Source organism: Pinus tabuliformis, chromosome 6, assembly GCF_031772625.1.
Source record: "Pinus tabuliformis cultivar Carrire ecotype Pingquan chromosome 6, CPIR1, whole genome shotgun sequence".
Taxonomy (NCBI): Eukaryota; Viridiplantae; Streptophyta; class Pinopsida; order Pinales; family Pinaceae; genus Pinus; species Pinus tabuliformis.
The window spans coordinates 421,763,484-421,780,310 of NC_142292.1; the positions used below are offsets into that span (position 1 = coordinate 421,763,484).

At 39.4% G+C, this 16,827-nt stretch overlaps 1 protein-coding gene across 4 annotated transcripts in view; it reads left to right on the top strand.

Annotated features, from left to right (window-relative positions):
* LOC149259102 (histidine acid phosphatase family protein) overlaps window positions 1-16,827 on the top strand; it is a 364,966-nt gene that overhangs the window by 310,214 nt on the left and 37,925 nt on the right. The gene's annotated exons all lie outside the window — the stretch shown is intronic.

The following is a 16,827-nucleotide window of genomic DNA, read 5'->3' on the forward strand; positions in this document are numbered from 1 at the left end:
AGCATGAAGGGTTGGTTGTTGATGATCAATTGTGAGAAACTCCCATATGTATAATTTTCTCTTTTGCATTAATAAACTACCTCAAATGGCTACATTGGTTGTGGCAGTGGACTATTTCCCTCTTAGAGAGTAGTAGTGGCGTAAAATTATTGATGTTATGATCTTTGATTTGGTTGTGTGAGTGGTTACATAAGGTTTTTGTCCCGTGTGGAATGCCTTCTATTCTCGAACATGGTGTTAGAGTCTATTTGAAGAGATACTCATGTTGTTGATTGATCTCCTGATTCTGTGTTGCCACATTTCTGCATTCTACTATTTTTGGGTTGAGGGGACTATTCCATTGCATTTAGAGCACTTCTTTAAGTTAGAAACACTTTTCATTTCACTCGAAAAGGTTTTCATTTTCCCAAGATACGACTTGTTGTCGCCCAAATTGTACAATAGATTGTGACACCGCTCAGGACAGGGGTTGTCACTCTGATCCATGTCCTCTTCGTTTAATTTGTCTCCTAATTGCAGACTAAGGGGGTTAGTCACTATGGATGAAGAGATGAACCACTCGTTGGGAACTAATAAGTGAAGGAGACACAACTGAATGGCCTATCAACTTAGTTAAAATTAAAGGCAAGTATAATTATTAAGCACCACTTGATTAGATTTATTGAAATTATCAATTAGAGACCAGTGCCTTAGGAGTCAATTTACTTGCACAATATGAATTAAAATTCCAAGCTACCGGATGAATAGTTGTTGCAGGATGCAAATCTATCATATATGAGGTGCAAGACCTAAATCTAAGTGAAATGCAAGATATTGGTGGATTTTAATGCCCTATCTAAATGATGTTAGAAAATCGGAAAGGAAAAAATATTTTCTTATTCTTGATAATTACTTGTGGTGTTCTTGATTTGTTATTATGATTCTTTATATCTTCTTTCTTTTAGTTCATCAAGCAATTACCAAAGCGAAAGCACATAAAAAACAATGGACACCAGATGTAGGCAACTATGCCAGGGAAAAACCCCCCTCGAGGGGAAAACCCAATCAAAATTCTCTTCCTTTCAATCGTATTCTTTGAGACTCTTCACCCTATACAAAGACCAAATTCCCTCCACAACAAGTCAGCCTCCCAGATCTTCGACCTCTGTTCCGGCAACTTCGACTATGTAGCAACCTCCGACATCAGGCAACTTCCAGCGTCAACAAATCTTGGAAGACTTCGATCTCCCAATCTAGGGCACGAAACAGAGAGAGAGGCACCAAAATTTCTTTTTTCTTCTTCTCCTTGGACTCCACCCAACTCGCACTTCCTTTGGCTTCCCGGCTTTGTTCTTCGCACTTCGCAACTTCCTTAGAGATATTGAACTTGCTTGAGATGAAGTGCTCCAAATGAATTCGACTTGCTTCTATTTATAGGCTTCAAGGGAGGTTGAATTGATGTCCTTAGGCCGACTTGATGTGGAGGATACATAAATTATATTTGACTCAATACTTAACCTTTTTACATGATTCAAAAGCCCAAGAAGGGTCTCTTTAAAAGTACAATGACTCTATTGACTCGGAATAAATCCTAGAAGTCCTCAATGGGGACTTTGACCTAAAACATGTGACCCAAGCATGAAACTCATGCTTTAATAAGTCACAATAATAATAATTCTATTTTTTTATTCTTTTGACAAGCACATTACAAGATGACTCAAATACATTAAATGAAGAATAAACCTAGTTACATTTTCCAACACTCCCTCCTAACTAGGGATGTATTCATCATATACAAGTGTAAGGAAGATCTCAACTATATGAACCATGAAGAACTTTTAGGCACCACAATGCCACAGACTAGATTCCTGACCAGGGAAATCTATCCAAGTGGGAATAAGGTGGACTCAAGCTTCCAGCCCCTTTAGGTACCATCAGGCTTACTTGCTAACCACCAACCCAAGGATCCAAGTGTGTATCCAAAAATAGAGCTCTATAATCAACACCACCTTTCCAACTTCGAGACCTAGACATCAACACAACGTGCCAGCCAGATGTTCTCCCAAGCAATGTTTCACTCACAAAGCCCCAACACTCCTTGATCCAGCAGATCAAGGTTGACCATTCTCTCCCAATCAAACTGATTGGTAATGAGCATGCTATCAACACCTTCGAGAAATCCACCTGTACAAACACAACACCAATCAATAATATTCTTCCACATGTATATAATCAAATACAAACCTCTGCGGTCTTGATGTTGCTTCTCAACTTTTCATAGTAGGACCATCAACTAAATCTTTGACAAAATATTCCTCAATCATACACTTCCCTTTCCTACTTCTCATGCAGCAACATAACCTCTGAAATTCATCTTCAATCAAAACCAAGATATGCCCTTCCTCTCAACTAAGGAGCATCTCTTTATCCAAACTCCCTCTTAATCTTAGGGAGATCTCTTCTATTCAAGCTTCCTCAAGGAGATCAACTTCTTCTTTTCGTCATCAAAGAAACTTTCTTGGCTTCCAACCATTTCATCAAAGTTACCATCATCCTCATCATGCTTATCACATCAATGAGCATCTTCACCATATTGAAGATTGTGTACCTGCACAACTTAGATAGCAAGTACAACCAATTCTATAGAAGTATGAAGTTAGCCATAACAAAATTACGGAAGCATTTCAACCTTACATATATCAGATATGAAAACAAGAGACACATACTCTTCAACATCTTGTTAGGGACTTTGTCATAAACACTAGACTACTTCATAACAACTTTCATTACATCCAGTGTTTCAATGTTTCTTCCATAGGTATGACATACCCTACTACAACATATAGCAAACCCTAGAAACAACTCAAACAAATATAGATGTACAAAGCATCTAACAACTTTCAGAATTCATATGTTAGACTTTCTACTAGGGTTTCATACAAATCCTAGATTTCATATATGAGAATTAATTAGTCAAAACCAATCACAACTTAGTCATCAACATGACCAACTTCTACTAGAATTAGTTGCAAACCCTAGATTTTTAATGAACCATCAATCACAACTAAAAACCCAGATTTCAATAATCTTACACAAATATTAAATTATCACATTGTCATCATACATCAAATATTTTTACTTCTACTAAGGGTTAACTCCAAAACCCTAGAATTCCATTTTCACAATCTCAACAATCATTATAAAAAATAGATCTTAGATTGTTATATCACACGTAATAGAGAATTTAACTACTACTAGGGTTTAGTTGCAAAACCCTAGATTTCCAAATATCATCATCCCAGAATCTCAGACAAGGACTTGTATTAAATCCCAAGACTTATGACCATCAACAACTAGATCAACACACAAATCTTGGAATTCATTATCGTGCATAAGCATATCATATGTCAGAAAACAATAAAACATTAGACATACACTGACCTAGACCAAGCTAGGGTTTCGACCAAATGGACACATATATATATACCTAGGGTTTCATTCCTATGATCTTGCTTTCATAAAGAAGGTTTTGCTTATAGGACCAACCAAATCCTAAAAATCTAGGGTTTCATAGCATAACAAAGCAAACCCTACTATTCCAAAATTTCAAAGGTTCGAGATCTCAGACAAACGTCATTCAACCCTAACAAGTTAAGATTTCATGATCATACCGAAATCCCAATCATGACATCATCAACGAGAGCTTCAAATAGCTTTTCACAATATCCCCAAGTATTTTAGGGTTTCAGACATTCACATTAGCATACCCTTAGGTTAGGGTTTTCCAAAGAACTTGTTTAGGGTTCTATAAAATTAGTTAAGAATAGGAGTGGTGTAGATTTATCAAGTGATGAACCACCCAAATTAAGAATCAATATGTTTCAATATAGCTAGACACAACAATGTTAGTAATGGATTGTCAAATGAATAAACATTTATTATAAAGAAATCAATGTTTTAAAGCATACCTTTGTTCCTTGACAAACCTTGTCTTGAGAGGTTCTCTTTCATACTCCTTGAGGATATAGCAGATGTTTTCCTAATCAAGACAAGACAAAACTAAATGAGTTGTTAATTTTAGGTATGTTCTATGCTTAGAGCAATTTATTTCAATTTTCACAGTTAACTCAATACCTTTTCCAAATTAGCAATCGCATCAGCATTAAAGTAAATTGCAGATAGAACATAAACATAAATCACAAAAGACAAGCCAAGACAAGAGGACACAAGATGTGGCACTAGCCAGGGACAAACCCCAATGTGGGGAAACCCTTGATCAATTCTTCTTACATGTTCTTCAATAGTTCAGCAGAGAGAGAGAGATAGTACGTTTACAACAGAAGTCAACACTTTGACTTATCTAGATAAGAGCATAGATCATATCTAAGAAGATGATACATGAGATCAGGTGAAGACATGTTGCTTCAACTGATTCTCCAAGGTGACTCCTTCAACTATTGTTGCGCTGCATTTCGTCATCATGCTGCACCTCACCGCGCTGCACCATGTTGCACCTATCATCACTATGTTGCATCTCATCACGCTTCATTAATCATGACTGTACCCATCACTGTACTACATTATGTGCCATTGCTACACCATGTTGCCGTACTGACCTATGCCCTGGTTGCACCTTTCTTGCTTGTTTTCCCTAGCTTGCTTGTTGTCCTCAGCATGCTTGCTAGCTGTAACATTGCATGCTTGGTGTATTTGCTGCTAAGCAACTGCCCCAATGTTAGTTAGTTGTCCCTTGCATGTTGCTCTCCTTCGGAGATAGATGCTCTGATAGTTATTGACAGTTCCCAGCAGTTTCGACTATTCCCGACAGTTCCCGGCTGTTCCCAGCGACTCCAGCAGTTTCGGCAGTTCCCGGCAATTCCGAAAGTTCCGGCAGTTCCAACAGTTCTGGCTGTTCCAACAGTTCCCAGCAGTTCCCACAGTTCCCGGTAGTTTCTGGCAGCTCCAGCAGTTCCCGACAGTTCCAGCTTCTGCCCTCTAGATTAGGGCAACGTTATCCCTTAGGATCTCTCCTCCTACTAAAACCCAAAGACAAGTAGAGAGGAAGAGATCCCAAGTCTGTTGAAAATGACTTGAAGACCACCTCTATTTATATTAAAACATTGAACACAAGTGGGGTTTATTTGGTCGTTGGCCGACCTTGACGAATTGTCCCATAACACAAATAAATTCATATCTCCATGAATACTTATCGGAATCGGATGACCTTTAGATCAATCCTACACCTCTCGATGAGAGGGATCCAAGAAAAATATCAACTTCCATTAATAAGATGACCCACATGGAGTTTGGCCCTAGTTGACAATTTTAACACTCCCTCTCAACTAGGGAGCACTCCATCCGTTGTTCCATATGTCCGACTATACTATCTCTACCATCAGTGCCCTGCATTGCTTTGCTCTGCTGAGCTCTGCTTTGCTCTGCTGAACCATGAAGAAGAATAATTGGTCGAGAATGTTCATACCATTCTCTATTGACCCGAAGTTAGTTTTATTGATCCCATATCAATATCACAAGAGTGTCTCAAACCACTCATACTGATCCCAAATAAATGGAGGTCATCCTAGCATAGGGAGTACGGTAGATACAACAATGCGTCCATCGATAGTACTACTATGGTCCCAAACCCCATTTCCCTGCTCATTGATTAGATGAGAGGTACTTCCCATGAGTCCCAGACTACATGGGTAGGATGCCTCGATAGGAGAACTAATCATCCTGTCTACAGGAGAACAAATCATCTTGTCCACAAGAGAACTATATCATCCCGGCCCACATGAGAACTAATCATCCTGTTTCACAGTTTCTATGGGAGAACTAATCATCCCGGCCCACAGGAGAACTAATCATCCTGTTCCACAATTGCCACGGGAGAACTAATCATCCCGGCCCACAGGAGAACTAATCATCCTGTTCCACAATTGCCACGGGAGAACTAATCATCCCAGCCCACAAGAGAACTAATCATCTTGTTCCACGGTCGCCACGGGGTATCACAGGGGAAGGTTGAACCTGTCATCCTATACATAGCGCACCGCCAGGGGAGGGTGAGTCGCCCTGTGGTCGTATGTTGCTCCAATAAGTACCCAAGCCCTCTAGAGCTCCCTGAGCTCAATGCATGCAACATGCAGGACCCTTATACGAAGGTTTCTTAGCGACTCCAAGTCATTTAGGAAAGTCACGGATTTGACTTTTCCCCGGGCTTTGACAAAACGTTTGCGACCTGTACATCAGTCTGAATGTGATGGAGCCGCTTCACTCATCGACTTACCATATCCCAAATAAGGCAGTATGTGATGTCTATCTGTTGGAGCAATCATCAAATACGGGATTCCTCAATAATCGAATCCCCCCTTTGGTTGTCGCAGAGAATCACAGTGGTATTCATCATGTGTACAAACAACTCACTTAAGAGCTTTTGCAACCATGTAGCTTCACACGAGATCATACTCGTAGCTATGTATTCGGTCTCGACGGTGCTTATAGCAACTGACTTCTGCTTCCTGCTCATCCATGATATCGAAGCAGAATCCAAAGAGAACCAGCACTGAGAAGTGCTCTAGTGATCCTCCACACTACCTGCCCAGTCAACATTCGAATAATCATGCAGTTTCATATTTCTGGCAGTGTATCTCAATCCATGAGAGATTGTGCCCCAAAGATATCTCAGAAGATTCTTGGCACCAATCTAGTGAGGCTCAACCAAATATGAGCTCACCATGCTAATTGCAAAATATATGTCCGGACGGAAGTTCACCAATAACATCAACGCGAATGAGTTTATGAAACTCAGAGGCATTTCCCAAATCTGGTCTGATATCACTACCATATAACTTCTGAAAGTTAAGATCCTCAAGGTAGTCACAGGCTTGCAACTCATCATTCCACATCTGGAATCAAACTCCCTCTTACTTCTGCAAATGAGAGGGTCTGCACCTGTCAAAAATAGGTCGTCCTCATAAGGTGCCGGTATGAGAGGTCTATCATCCACAACCTTCGGGTAATGGTTTGGATCAGTTTCACTCCTAGTGAATCTCAACTTCATTAGACAGCTATCAATCCTCTCATACTACGCTCGGGGTGTTTTGCTTCAAGCCATAGAGGGCTTTCTTCCACCTATATACATGAGATTCCCGATCATGAATCTCAAACTCCTCAAGTTGTTCCAAACTTGTGGACCTGCTGCATGAGGGGAATGGTCCCCTTATAAGATTTTCCTTCGATACATCTCAGACATGTACCTTCATGCTCTTCTTGAATTCAGGCATCCCTATCACCATCTGACTCACATCGGGTAGGGCCCCATAGGTAGACCTCTAGTGTTATAGATGCGATATGTCAATTGACATGATCCCCAATGGACCATCCTGCAACTTGATACAAATCCTGAACTAAAAAACATCTTTGAAAATTCTATTTTCAAACACATACCTGTCCATCGATGAGTGCCACCCTGTAACCTTTGATTTCCATTGCCGAAATGGACACCAGGTTCTTCTTGCGATCAAGTACATAAAAGAGGTTTTGTAAATGAATCAAGTTACCCTCATTCAGTTGAGGCGTAACATTCCCTACACCCTTTCCGAGATAGGTGGCATCGGCTCCAAGTATAATCCCATGATTGTTTCCATCTCTACCAAATTAGAGAGTGCACCCTACTATCCAATGAAGTGCCTTGAATCACTTCAATCAATAAGCCAGATTCCCAAAGAATCTGAAGGAGAGGGCCAATACAAGATAACGCTTCTTTATCTTATCAAAAACAACATTTGATTCTTCATACCTGGGGTTCCTTGCTCTCTTTGAAGAGTCGGCCATTTCCTTAATGACCTGCATTACCTATCATTCTTTTGATTACTGAAGATGTCCCTAGATTGATTGTTATCTTCATCAAGAGATGTGTCTTTGCCATTCGGACACTCCTTCGCATAATGGCCGAACTTATTGCAACCAAGGCATATGCCTTTCCTTCCACCCTTAGATCCGGACTTCCCAATGAAGTGATCTTTAGGTAGGCCATCAAAAACTTTTGTTGCACCATTCTGATAATATTCTCTGCTTCGACTTCACCCTTGGTGAATTTAAAGAGGGATGAGGAATCCACTGATCCTTTTGTCCTTTCCCAACTGTCTTCGATGATTTCTCTTTCACTCTTGCTTGGGCATTGTCTTCACCTCAGCGCTGATACCATGTTAATTTTAGGTATGTTCTATGCTTAGAGCAATTTATTTCAATTTTCATAGTTAGCTCAATACCTTTTCTAGATTAGCAATCACATCATCTTTAAACTAAACTGCAGATAGAACATAAACATAAATTGCAGAAGACAAGCCAAGACAAGAGGACACAAGATGTGGCGCTAGCAAGGGACAAACCCCAATGTGGGGAAACCCTTGATCATTTTTTCTTATATGTTCTTCAATAGTTCAGCAGAGAGAGAGAGAGATAGTACATTTACTACAAAAGTCAACACTTTGACTTATCTAGATAAGAGCATAGATCATCTCTAAGAAGATGATACATGAGATCAGGTGAAGACATGCTGCTTCAACTGATTCTCCAAGGTGACTCCTTCGCCTATCGTTGCGCTGCATTTCGTCATCATGCTCCATCTCACCGCGCCGCACCATGCTGCACCCATCATCACTATGCCGCATCTCATCATGCTTCATTAATCATGACTGTACCCATCACTGTACTGCATTTTGTGGCATTGCTACACCATGTTGCTATACTGACCTATGCCCTAGTTGCACCTTGCTTGCTTGTTGTCCCTTGCTTGCTTGTTGTCCCTAGCATGCTTGTTGTCCTTAGCATGCTTGTTGTTGCATGCTAGCTGTCCCTTGCATGCTAGTTGTCTATTGTGTGCTAGTTGTAACATTGTATGCTTGGTGTATTTGCTGCTAAGCAACTGTCCCAATGTTAGTTAGTTGTCCCTTGCATGCTGCTCTGCTTCGGAGATAGATGCTCTGACAATTCTGTCAGTTCCAGCTGTTCCTAGCGGTTCCAACTATTCCCAGCAGTTCCGACAGTTCTCGGCAGTTTCGGTTGTTCCGGTTGTTCCCGGTAGTTCATGCAGTTCCAGCAATACCGGCAGTCCCAGCAGTTCCCGGCAATTCCTGCAGTTCCCGACAGTTCCCGCAGTTCCCGTAGTTCCCGACAATTTCGGCTTCTGCTCTCTAGATTAGGGAAACGTTATCCCTTAGGATCTCTCCTCCTACTAAAACCCAAAGACAAGTAGAGAGGAAGAGATCTCAATTCTGTTGAAAATGACTTGAAGGCCACCTCTATTTATACTAAAACGTTGAGCACACGTTGGGTTTATTTGGTTGTTGGCCAACCTTGACGAATTGTCCCATAACACAAATAAATTCATATCTCCATGAATACTTATCGGAATCAGATGATCTTTAGATCAATCCTACACCTCTCGATGAGAGGGATCCAATAAAAATATCAACTTCCATTAATAAGATGACTCACATGGAGTTTTGCCCTAGTTGCCAATTTTAACATGAGAACACGAAACCAAAAATTGGAAGGAAATGAGATGCTTATCTTTTGGAGTTGTTGGGGGCTCCCTCCAGAGCTTGAGGGATACCTATAAACCTATAAAAACAAAAGAAAAAGTCTTTTCCAGAAACGTGTTAAAACCTATAAATTCTAAAACATCAAAAATATATAATAGAATATCTAAGACTAAAAGCAAAGGACTTAATAGTGTAGGTCCTTATATCAGATTCTTTGGGTTTTACTTTCTTTGGGTCTCCTTCTTTAGCAATGTTAGCATGATCTCTATCTCTCTTCTTATTCTTTAGATTGTCAGGGCAGTCACTCCTATAGTGACCCTTCTTATGACATTGATAGCATTCTACTTTGGACATGTCAACTCTCTTCCTTGGTCCTTTCGATTTCTTTCCTTTGTGTTGAGCAATGTAGGCATTTGATACTCCTTTAGATTGGCAATTAGAGAGATTCTCAATTTTTCTTGATTGCAGGCAATCCATAGTTCTTCAAAAGTGGGGGCTTCCTTCCAACTGTTAAGACCTGCAACAAATGCACCCCAAGTAGGTGGCAATTCTAATAGAGCAATGATGACAAGTTCTTTGTTTGGAACAATTTCATCAATGGCCAAAAGATCATCCTTGATTCTCGCTATCTTCACAAAGAAGGATGCCAATCTATCTTCTTTAGTCATCTTTGTGGTCCTTAGTTTATTCTTCAAGCTTACCACTTGACCAATGTTCTTAATAGTGAATAAGTTTGAGCAATGATGACAAGTTCTTTGTTTGGAACAATTTCATCAATGGCCAAAAGATCATCCTTGATTCTCGCTATCTTCACAAAGAAGGATCCCAATCTATCTTCTTTAGTCATCTTTGTGGTCCTTAGTTCATTATTCAAGCTAACCACTTGACCAATGTTATTAATAGTGAATAACTTTGACAATGCTTCATACATTTCTTGGGAATTATTGATGTTGGCTATAAATGGGACAAGATTGTCCTTTATTCCTTCTACCATTAGAGTCATGGCCACCAATTCTAATTCTTTGAATTTTACTTTGCCAGCATCACTAGAGTCATTTGTAGGCTTCTTTACTTTTCCTTTGACCAAGTCTAGTACCTTGTTCTTTTCAAGGATGAGGTCAATCCTCTTCTTCCAAGACTTGTAGTTTGAGGCTCCTTCAAGTTTGTTCTCTCCCTTGATTGTGTTAGACATGTTCCTTGACTTGCACCATTCTGATAATATTCTCTGCTTCGACTTCACCCTTGGTGAATTTAAAGAGGGATGAGGAATCCACTGATCCTTTTGTCCTTTCCCAACTGTCTTCGATGATTTCCCTTTCACTCTTGCTCTGGCATTGTCTTCACCTCAGCGCTGATACCATGTTAATTTTAGGTATGTTCTATGCTTAGAGCAATTTATTTCAATTTTCACAGTTAGCTCAATACCTTTTCCAGATTAGCGATCACATCATCTTTAAACTAAACTGCAGATAGAACATAAACATAAATTGCAGAAGACAAGCCAAGACAAGAGGACACAAGATGTGGCGCTAGCAAGGGACAAACCCCAATGTGGGGAAACCCTTGATCATTTTTTCTTATATGTTCTTCAATAGTTCAGCAGAGAGAGAGAGAGATAGTACGTTTACTACAAAAGTCAACACTTTGACTTATCTAGATAAGAGCATAGATCATCTCTAAGAAGATGATACATGAGATCAGGTGAAGACATGCTGCTTCAACTGATTCTCCAAGGTGACTCCTTCGCATATCGTTGCGCTGCATTTCGTCATCATGCCCCATCTCACCGCGCCGCACCATGCTGCACCCATCATCACTATGCCGCATCTCATCATGCTTCATTAATCGTTACTGTACCCATCACTGTACTGCATTTTGTGGCCTTGCTACACCATGTTGCTATACTGACCTATGCCCTAGTTGCACCTTGCTTGCTTGTTGTCCCTTGCTTGCTTGTTGTCCCTAGCATGCTTGTTGTCCTTAGCATGCTTGTTGTTGCATGCTAGCTGTCCTTTGCATGCTAATTGTCCATTGTGTGCTAGTTGTAACATTGTATGCTTGGTGTATTTGCAGCTAAGCAACTGTCCCAATGTTAGTTAGTTGTCCCTTGCATGTTGTTCTCCTTCGGAGATAGATGCTCTGACAATTCTATCAGTTCCAGCTGTTCCTAGCGGTTCCAACTATTCCTAGCAATTCCGACAGTTCTCGGCAGTTTCGGTTGTTCCGGTTGTTCCCGGTAGTTCATGCAGTTCCCGCAATACCGGCAGTCCCAGCAGTTCCCGGCAATTCCTGCAGTTCCCGACAGTTCCCGCAGTTCCGGTAGTTCCCGACAATTCCGGCTTCTGCTCTCTAGATTAGGGAAACGTTATCCCTTAGGATCCCTCCTCCTACTAAAACCCAAAGACAAGTAGAGAGGAAGAGATCTCAATTCTGTTGAAAATGACTTGAAGGCCACCTCTATTTATACTAAAACGTTGAGCACAAGTTGGGTTTATTTGGTTGTTGGCCAACCTTGACGAATTGTCCCATAACACAAATAAATTCATATCTCCATGAATACTTATCAGAATCAGATGATCTTTAGATCAATCCTACACCTCTCGATGAGAGGGATCCAATAAAAATATCAGCTTCCATTAATAAGATGACTCACATGGAGTTTTGCCCTAGTTGCCAATTTTAACATGAGAACAGGAAACCAAAAATTGGAAGGAAATGAGATGCTTATCTTTTGGAGTTGTTGGGGGCTCCCTCCAGAGCTTGAGGGATACCTATAAACCTATAAAAACAAAAGAAAAAGTCTTTTCCAGAAACGTGTTAAAACCTATAAATTCTAAAACATCAAAAATATATAATAGAATATCTAAGACTAAAAGCAAAGGACTTAATAGTGTAGGTCCCTTATATCAGATTCTTTGGGTTTTACTTTCTTTGGGTCTCCTTCTTTAGCAATGTTAGCATGATCTCTATCTCTCTTCTTATTCTTTAGATTGTCAGGGCAGTCACTCCTATAGTGACCCTTCTTATGACATTGATAGCATTCTACTTTGGACATGTCAACTCTCTTCCTTGGTCCTTTCGATTTCTTTCCTTTGTGTTGAGCAATGTAGGCATTTGATACTCCTTTAGATTGGCAATTAGAGAGATTCTCAATTTTTCTTGATTGCAGGCAAACCATAGTTCTTCAAAAGTGGGAGCTTCCTTCCAACTGTCAAGACCTGCAACAAATGCACCCCAAGTAGGTGGCAATTCTAATAGAGCAATGATGACAAGTTCTTTGTTTGGAACAATTTCATCAATGGCCAAAAGATCATCCTTGATTCTCGCTATCTTCACAAAGAAGGATGCCAATCTATCTTCTTTAGTCATCTTTGTGGTCCTTAGTTTATTCTTCAAGCTTAACACTTGACCAATGTTCTTAATAGTGAATAAGTTTGAGCAATGATGACAAGTTCTTTGTTTGGAACAATTTCATCAATGGCCAAAAGATCATCCTTGATTCTCGCTATCTTCACAAAGAATGATGCCAATCTATCTTCTTTAGTCATCTTTGTGGTCCTTAGTTCATTATTCAAGCTAACCACTTGACCAATGTTCTTAATAGTGAATAACTTTGACAATGCTTCATACATTTCTTGGGAATTATTGATGTTGGCTATAAATGGGACAAGATTGTCCTTTATTCCTTCTACCATTAGAGTCATGGCCACCAATTCTAATTCTTTGAATTTTACTTTGCCAGCATCACTAGAGTCATTTGTAGGCTTCTTTACTTTTCCTTCGACCCAGTCTAGTACCTTGTTCTTTTCAAGGATGAGGTCAATCCTCTTCTTCCAAGACTTGTAGTTTGAGGCTCCTTCAAGTTTGTTCTCTCCCTTGATTGTGTTAGACATGTTCCTTGACTTGCACCATTCTGATAATATTCTCTGCTTCGACTTCACCCTTGGTGAATTTAAAGAGGGATGAGGAATCCACTGATCCTTTTGTCCTTTCCCAACTGTCTTCGATGATTTCTCTTTCACTCTTGCTTGGGCATTGTCTTCACCTCAGCGCTGATACCATGTTAATTTTAGGTATGTTCTATGCTGAGAGCAATTTATTTCAATTTTCACAGTTAGCTCAATACCTTTTCCAGATTAGCGATCACATCATCTTTAAACTAAACTGCAGATAGAACATAAACATAAATTGCAGAAGACAAGCCAAGACAAGAGGACACAAGATGTGGCGCTAGCAAGGGACAAACCCCAATGTGGGGAAACCCTTGATCATTTTTTCTTATATGTTCTTCAATAGTTCAGCAGAGAGAGAGAGAGATAGTACGTTTACTACAAAAGTCAACACTTTGACTTATCTAGATAAGAGCATAGATCATCTCTAAGAAGATGATACATGAGATCAGGTGAAGACATGCTGCTTCAACTGATTCTCCAAGGTGACTCCTTCGCCTATCGTTGCGCTGCATTTCGTCATCATGCTCCATCTCACCGCGCCGCACCATGCTGCACCCATCATCACTATGCCGCATCTCATCATGCTTCATTAATCATGACTGTACCCATCACTGTACTGCATTTTGTGGCATTGCTACACCATGTTGCTATACTGACCTATGCCCTAGTTGCACCTTGCTTGCTCCCATAAAACATGAATCCCGAAATAAAGATTATCTAATCATAGAAATAAAATTCTATCTAACAACATAAATGAAACCTATCTAAGATATTAGGGTCAGAGATACAATACAAAGGATGCCCTATGACATCAAATGTCATCCCTGTGGCTAAATCCGAAGAAACTGCTTGCTAACAAGTGGATCCATTGGCTACATGTCTTATGTCCCATGCGGAATCTTGATTCATTTTGGATTGATGAAGGTTCTCAGTGTTGTACCGCATATCCTCATCAAATTTGCTCATTTTCTTCCTTTTTCTTGTGAGATAAGATGTTGTAGAATCTTGGATAGGCTGAAAGAACTCAATTACAACTACATTGTATTCTGTAGGATGTCTTTTTGTTTCAATCTCTTCATTGTTTGATCTCCTTGGGTTCTCAACATGATGCCTTGTTTCAACTTCCCTGTAAAATCTGACCATACCAACTTTTGCTGCTAGAATAGTAGCATAGGATAGATCTAACTGGATGCATCCTCCAAGATACATGCATACTTTCTTAATAAAAGCATTCCCCATACATCAGACACATTTATAATAGCGATATCCATAATGATAATCCTATATGGGAAGTTTGCTAAGAAGATCTGCAAGTCTTTGATCACGCCAAGAACTTCAATTTTCTTCGAATCCATGGAACAAATATTATGATAAGGCTTGAATATTCTTAGGTTCAATTGATCCATAACCTTTTTTGTCATGAGATTGGTTGAAGCTCTGGAATCTAACATTCAGTTGTGTAACAGATGATCACTTACCTTTAAAGTTAAGAAGAAAGGCTGATGATCTTCATTCGTCATATAACAGTTTAGATCCTTTAACTTTATTTCTTCATCCTTATGGTGGTCTTTTATGTTATCTTGCTGAGATATGGCTATGGTTTTCAGAAATGTTGCACTTTGAGATGGAATCTTTAGAAGCTCCCAGACTAGGACAATTTTTTTTGCATTGTTTATCCATGTGACCCAATCGATCTTTAATCCATAAGTCTTAGATGCAATTTGTTGCTTGCTTTGATTATGATGTTTACTTTTCTTTTGATATTTATATCCCTTACTTTGAGCAATCTCTAAGATCTGTTCCTGAGATAACTTTTCTCCATATATCTACGTGACTGGATCATTTTCATTACTGAAATTATTGACGGTAAAGAATGAAGGGATCATTTCCATGCAACAATCTTCTTCTTCTGTAGACAAGCGAACTCTTGACTAATTATATTAATTTGCTCACTTGTTCCTTCATCTAGGATTCTTTTGGCAAAGGCACAAGAGCTTTCTTCGTGAAAATTCTCACATGGTCTGCAGAATGGCATAGGTTGATCAACAATGTTGGTAGATTCCAAAGGATTAGGGGGCCTTTGCTCATTTGGAGGATTCTTCTTTGGCCATGCATTATTATTATTACTCCTGTTATTATTATTCCTAGGCTGAATATTCTAAGCTTGGGATCTTTCCATCTGAATTAGCCTAGCTTGCATGGCATTCATTTCTCTAGCATGTTCAATTTTCATGTCTTTAATCAATTGAGTTAACTCCTTGATAGGATCATGGTCTACTTCCTTGACTTCTTTTGCCTTAGCCTTAGTTGGACCTCTTTCAAAGCCAAGAATTTTATACCTCTCAGATGCCTTTTTATCCTTTTCCAACTCTTCAGCTAAAGTTTGAGCAACTTTTAAATCATTCGGTTTAGCATGCCTTAGCTCATAAGAAGTATCAACCATGAATGCATCGAGATAATATTCTAGTTGAGTTTTTTCTGTTGTTCTATAATCTTGATGCATTTCCTTGACAATGCCATTAAATTTCTTATTAAATTCATCAATGGTTTCATTCTCATTTTCTTTATGTTGTTGATGGTTCTAAGCAGTGTTGCAAAAATCATGATTTTTTGCCTGAAACGATTAAATCAACGATTTTTTTCCCAAAAAATATTCATTTTTGTATTTTTATTTTTATTTTTTGTATTCTTTTAATTTTGCTTATTTTTATTTTATTTTATCTAATTTTTACTATTTTTTTCTTTCTTTGAACCCTGGCCTACTTAATCCCAATCGCAATTATCGCAACATTGGTTCTAATCAAATACCTCCCTTCCCTAAAATCTCCATACTTATCTTTGAAGGCATTGATAATGGCTTGTAGAGAATCAAAGGAGTCGTCAAGCCTATCCAAATACTAGTCCATTGCATCTTCTTAGAGAGAAAGAACAAACAACTTCATCTTAATATCTTCATGATTATAGGCAACTCTAGTAGTATGCTTCACTAAGAAGGTTGTGAATGCTCAAAAATGGGCTTCAACAATGATTGCATTATTACCCTGGAATTTAGGCATCTTATCCAAACCAGACTCTGGGAGATCATGAGGTTGACCTTGAATGTTGCCAAAGTTGTAAGGAGCGAACAGGTCTGTGACGTCTTTCCCGACAAGGTTAGGGAAAAGCAAATGGATATCGAGGGCTTCATGTCCGAAGAAAAATAGGTGCTTACTAGAATGTAATTTGTTTAACCAAGCTCTAAGAGTCTTTTTAGGAATAGGAGCGGGGTTATGCATGCTACCAAGATTTCTTCTAGTATAAGTTCTTGTTAATGGATGAATTAGTGGAGTCGCCACCCAAACAAGAAA